A 6,000-nucleotide genomic window follows, 5' to 3' on the forward strand; every position below is an offset into this window, starting at 1 on the left:
CAGCCCATTTATATCTTCTGCGATGGTTGACTTCGATGTCGATCCGGTTTAAACATGTTGCGAAGCAGTGATCAACTGCGTCATGAAAGCATTCCATGGGCCGCTAGAGCATTTGTCGCTTGTCGCCGGCACACTTCCGTCAAAAAGCGCTGATGGGATTCCGTCGTGGCACAGAACTGGATCCGAAGCGACACTGCCAGTGCAGAGGACAGGAAACTGAATGATGAAAAAACGAAAGACATTAGTGAACCTCATCGTGTCGCTGCTCCCATGCCCACTGAAGGGGAGACGACGGTGCAGCCCATTTATATCTTCTGTGATGGTTGACGTCGATGTCGATCCGGGGTAAACATCTTGCGAAGCAGTGATCAACTGCGTCATGAAAGCATTTCATGGGCCGCTAGAGCATTTGTCGCTTGTCGCCGGCACACTTCCGTCAAAATGCGATGATGGGAATCCGTCGTGGCACAGATCTGGATCCGAAGCGACGCTGCCAGTGCAGAGGACAGGAAACTGAAGGATGAAAAAACGAAAGGCATTGGTGAACCACATCGTGTCGCTGCTCCCATGCCCACTAGAGGGGTGGCGATGGTGCAGCCCATTTATATCTTCTGTGATGGTTGACTTCGATGTCGATCCGGTTTAAACATGTTGCGAAGCAGTGATCAACTGCGCCATGAAAGCATTCCATGGGCCGCTAGAGCATTTGTCGCTTGTCGCCGGCACACTTCCGTCAAAAAGCGCTGATGGGATTCCGTCGTGGCACAGATCTGGATCCGAAGCGACGCTGCCAGTGCAGAGGACAGGAAACTGAATGATGAAAAAACGAAAGACATTAGTGAACCACATCGTGTAGCTGCTCCCATGCCCACTGAAGGGGAGACGACGGTGCAGCCCATTTATATCTTCTGTGATGGTTTACTTCGATGTTGATCCGGGGTAAACATCTTGCGAAGCAGAGATCAACTGCGTCATGAAAGCATTACATGGGCCGCTAGAGCATTTGTCGCTTGTCGCCGGCACATTTCCGTCAAAAAGCGCTGATGGGATTCCGTCGTGGCACAGATCTGGATCCGAAGCGACGCTGCCAGTGCAGAGGACACGAAACTGAAGGATGAAAAAACGAAAGGCATTGGTGAACCACATCGTGTCGCTGCTCCCATGCCCACTGAAGGGGTGACGACGGTGCAGCCCATTTATATCTTCTGCGATGGTTGACTTCGATGTCGATCCAGGGTAAACATCTTGCGAAGCAGTGATCAACTGCGTCATGAAAGCTTTCCATGGGCCGCTATAGCATTTGTCGCTTGTCGCCGACACACTTCCGTCAAAGAGCGCTGATGGGATTCCGTTGTGGCATAGATCTGGATCCGAAGCGACGCTGCCATTGCAGAGGACAGGAAACTGAAGGTTGAAAAAACGAAAGACATTGGTGAACCACATCGTGTCGCTGCTCCCATGCCCACTGAAGGGGTGGCGATGGTGCAACCCATTTATATCTTCTGCGATGGTTGACTTCCATGTCGATCCGGGGTAAACATCTTGCGAAGCGGTGATCAACTGCTTCATGAAAGCATTCCATGGGCCGCTAGAGCATTTGTCGCTTGTCGCCGGCACACTTCCGTCAAAAAACGCTGATGGGATTCCGTCGTGGCACAGATCTGGATCCGAAGCGACGCTGCCAGTGCAGAGGACAGGAAACTGAATGATGAAAAAACAAAAGACATTAGTGAACCACATCGTGTCGCTGCTCCCATGCTCACTGAAGGGGAGACGACGGTGCAGCCCATTTATATCTTCTGTGATGGTTGACTTCGATGTCGGTCCGGGGTAAACATCTTGCGAAGCAGCGATCAACTGCGTCATGAAAGCATTCCATGGGCCGCTAGAGCATTTGTCGCTTGTTGCCGGCACACTTCCGTCAAAAAGCGCTGATGGGATTCCGTCGTGGCACAGATCTGGATCCAAAGCGACGCTGCCAGTGCAGAGGACAGGAAACTGAATGATGAAAAAACGAAAGACATTAGTGAACCACATCGTGTCGCTGCTCCCATGCCCACTGAAGGGGTGGCGATGGTGCAGCCAATTTATATCTTCTGCTATGGTTGACTTCCATGTCGATCCGGGGTAAACATCTTGCGAAGCGGTGATCAACTGCTTCATGAAAGCATTCCATGGGCCGCTAGAGCATTTGTCGCTTGTCGCCGGCACACTTCCGTCAAAAAGCGCTGATGGGATTCCGTCGTGGCACAGAACTGGATCCGAAGCGACGCTGCCAGTGCAGAGGACAGGAAACTGAAGGATGAAAAAACTAAAGACATCGGTGAACCACATCGTGTCGCTGCTCCCGTGCCCACTGAAGGGGTGGCGATGGTGCAGCCTATTTATATCTTCTGCGATGGTTGACTTCGATGTCGATCCGGTTTAAACATGTTGCGAAGCAGTGATCAACTGCGTCATGAAAGCATTCCATGGGCCGCTAGAGCATTTGTCGCTTGTCGCCGGCACACTTCCGTCAAAAAGCGCTGATGGGATTCCGTCGTGGCACAGAACTGGATCCGAAGTGACACTGCCAGTGCAGAGGACAGGAAACTGAATGATGAAAAAACGAAAGACATTAGTGAACCTCATCGTGTCGCTGCTCCCATGCCCACTGAAGGGGAGACGACGGTGCAGCCCATTTATATCTTCTGTGATGGTTGACGTCGATGTCGATCCGGGGTAAACATCTTGCGAAGCAGTGATCAACTGCGTCATGAAAGCATTCCATGGGCCGCTAGAGCATTTGTCGCTTGTCGCCGGCACACTTCCGTCAAAATGCGATGATGGGAATCCGTCGTGGCACAGATCTGGATCCGAAGCGACGCTGCCAGTGCAGAGGACAGGAAACTGAAGGATGAAAAAACGAAAGGCATTGGTGAACCACATCGTGTCGCTGCTCCCATGCCCACTAGAGGGGTGGCGATGGTGCAGCCCATTTATATCTTCTGTGATGGTTGACTTCGATGTCGATCCGGTTTAAACATGTTGCGAAGCAGTGATCAACTGCGCCATGAAAGCATTCCATGGGCCGCTAGAGCATTTGTCGCTTGTCGCCGGCACACTTCCGTCAAAAAGCGCTGATGGGATTCCGTCGTGGCACAGATCTGGATCCGAAGCGACGCTGCCAGTGCAGAGGACAGGAAACTGAATGATGAAAAAACGAAAGACATTAGTGAACCACATCGTGTCGCTGCTCCCATGCCCACTGAAGGGGAGACGACGGTGCAGCCCATTTATATCTTCTGTGATGGTTTACTTCGATGTTGATCCGGGGTAAACATCTTGCGAAGCAGAGATCAACTGCGTCATGAAAGCATTACATGGGCCGCTAGAGCATTTGTCGCTTGTCGCCGGCACATTTCCGTCAAAAAGCGCTGATGGGATTCCGTCGTGGCACAGATCTGGATCCGAAGCGACGCTGCCAGTGCAGAGGACACGAAACTGAAGGATGAAAAAACGAAAGGCATTGGTGAACCACATCGTGTCGCTGCTCCCATGCCCACTGAAGGGGTGGCGATGGCTCAACCCATTTATATCTTCTGCGATGGTTGACTTCCATGTCGATCCGGGGTAAAGATCTTGCGAAGCGGTGATCAACTGCTTCATTAAAGAATTGCATTGGCCGCTAGAGGATTTGTCGGTTGTCGCCGGCACACTTCCGTCAAAAAGCGCTGATGGGATTCCGTCGTGGCACAGAACTGGATCCGAAGCGACATTGCCAGAGCAGAGGACAGGAAACTGAATGATGAAAAAACGAAAGACATTAGTGAACCACATCGTGTCGCTGCTCCCATGCCCACAGAAGGGGAGACGACGGTGCAGCCCATTTATATCTTCTGTGATGGTTCACTTCGATGTCGATCCGGGGCAAACATCTTGCGAAGCAGAGATCAACTGCGTCATGAAAGCATTCCATGGGCCGCTAGAGCATTTGTCGCTTGTCGCCGGCACATTTCCGTCAAAAGGCGCTGATGGAATTCCGTCGTGGCACAGATCTGGATCCGAAGCGACGCTGCCAGTGCAGAGGACACGAAACTGAAGGAGGAAAAAACGAAAGGCATTGGTGAACCACATCGTGTCGCTGCTCCCATGCCCACTGAAGGGGTGACGACGGTGCAGCCCATTTATATCTTCTGCGATGGTTGACTTCGATGTCGTCCGGGGTAAACATCTTGCGAAGCAGTGATCAACTGCGTCATGAAAGCATTCCATGGGCCGCTAGAGCATTTGTCGCTTGTCGCCGGCACACTTCCGTCAAAAAGCGCTGATGGGATTCCGTCGTGGCACAGATCTGGATCTGAAGCGACGCTGCCAGTGCAGAGGACAGGAAACTGAAGGTTGAAAAAACGAAAGACATTGGTGAACCACATCGTGTCGCTGCTCCCATGCCCACTGAAGGGGAGGCGATGGTGCAACCCATTTATATCTTCTGCGATGGTTGACTTCCATGTCGATCCGGGGTAAACATCTTGCGAAGCAGTGATCAACTGCGTCATGAAAGCATTTCATGGGCCGCTAGAGCATTTGTCGCTTGTCGCCGGCACACTTTCGTCAAAAAGCGCTGATGGGATTCCGTCGTAGCACAGATCTGGATCCGAAGGGACGCTGCCAGTGCAGAGGACAGGAAACTGTAGGATGAAAGAACGAAAGACATTGGTGAACCACATCGTGTCGCTGCTCCCATGCCCACTGAAGCGGTGGCGATGGTACAGCCCATTTATATCTTCTGCGATGGTTGACTTCGATGTCGATCCGGGGTAAAACACTTGCGAAGCAGTGATCAACTGCGTCATGAAAGCATTCCATGGGCCGGTAGAGCATTTGCCGCTTGTCGCCGGCGCAAAGCGCTGATGGTATTTCGTCGTGGCACAGATCTGGATCCGAAGCGACGCTGCAAGTGCAGAGGACAGGAAACTGAAGGATGAAAAAAACGAAAGACATTGGTGAACCACATCGTGTCGCTGCTCCCATGCCCACTGAAGGGGTGACGACGGTGCAGTCCATTTATATCTTCTCCGATGGTTGACTTCGATGTCGATCCGGGGTAAACATCTTGCGAAGCAGTGATCAACTGCGTCATGAAAGCATTTCATGGGCCGCTAGAGCATTTGTCGCTTGTCGCCGGCACACTTCCGTCAAAAAGCGCTGATGGGATTCCATCGTGGCACAGATCTGGATCCGAAGCGACGCTGCCAGTGCAGGGGACAGGAAACTGAAGGTTTAAAAAATGAAAGACGTTGGTGAACCACATCGTGTCGCTGCTCCCAACCCACTGAAGAGGTGGCGATGGTGCAGCCCATTTATATCTTCTGCGATGGTTGACTTCGGTGTCGATCCGGGGTAAACATCTTTCGAAGCGGTGATCAACTGCGTCATGAAAGCATTCCATGGGCCGCTAGAACATCTGTCGCTAGAGGCCGGCGCACTGCCGTCAAAAAGCGCTGATGGGATTCCGTTGTGGCACAGAACTGGATCCGAAGCAACGCTGCCAGTGCAGAGGACAGGAAACTGAAGGATGAAAAAACAAAAGACATTGGTGAACCACATCGTGTCGCTGCTCCCATGCCCACTGAAGGGGTGGAGACGGCGCAGCCCAATTATATCTTCTGCGATGGTTGACTTTGATGTCGATCCGGGGTAACCATTTTTCGAAGCGGTGACCAACTGCGTCATGAAAGCATCCCATGGGCCGCTTGAACATTTGTCGCTTGAGGCCGGCGCACTGCAGTCAAAAAGCGCTTATGGGATTCCGTTGCGGCAGAGAACTGGATCCGAAGCAACGCTGCCAGTGCAGAGGACAGGAAACTGAACGATGAAAAAACAAAAGACATTGGTGAACCACATCGTGTCACTGCTCCCATGCCCACTGAAGGGGTGGAGACGGCGCAGCCCAATTATATCTTCTGCGATGTTTGACTTCGATGTCGATCCGGGGTAAACATCTTTCGAAGCGGTGAT

The 6,000-nt window shown here is 52.1% G+C and overlaps 1 pseudogene; it reads right to left on the minus strand.

Annotated features, from left to right (window-relative positions):
• The window catches only part of LOC146201090 (uncharacterized), a 53,471-nt pseudogene extending 47,756 nt beyond the window's left edge, over window positions 1-5,715 (minus strand).
• Between the last annotated feature and the right edge of the window lie 285 nt (window positions 5,716-6,000).

This window comes from Amblyomma maculatum, chromosome 2 (assembly GCF_055883805.1).
Source record: "Amblyomma maculatum isolate TAMU_Amacu chromosome 2, ASM5588380v1, whole genome shotgun sequence".
NCBI classification, from domain to species: Eukaryota; Metazoa; Arthropoda; class Arachnida; order Ixodida; family Ixodidae; genus Amblyomma; species Amblyomma maculatum.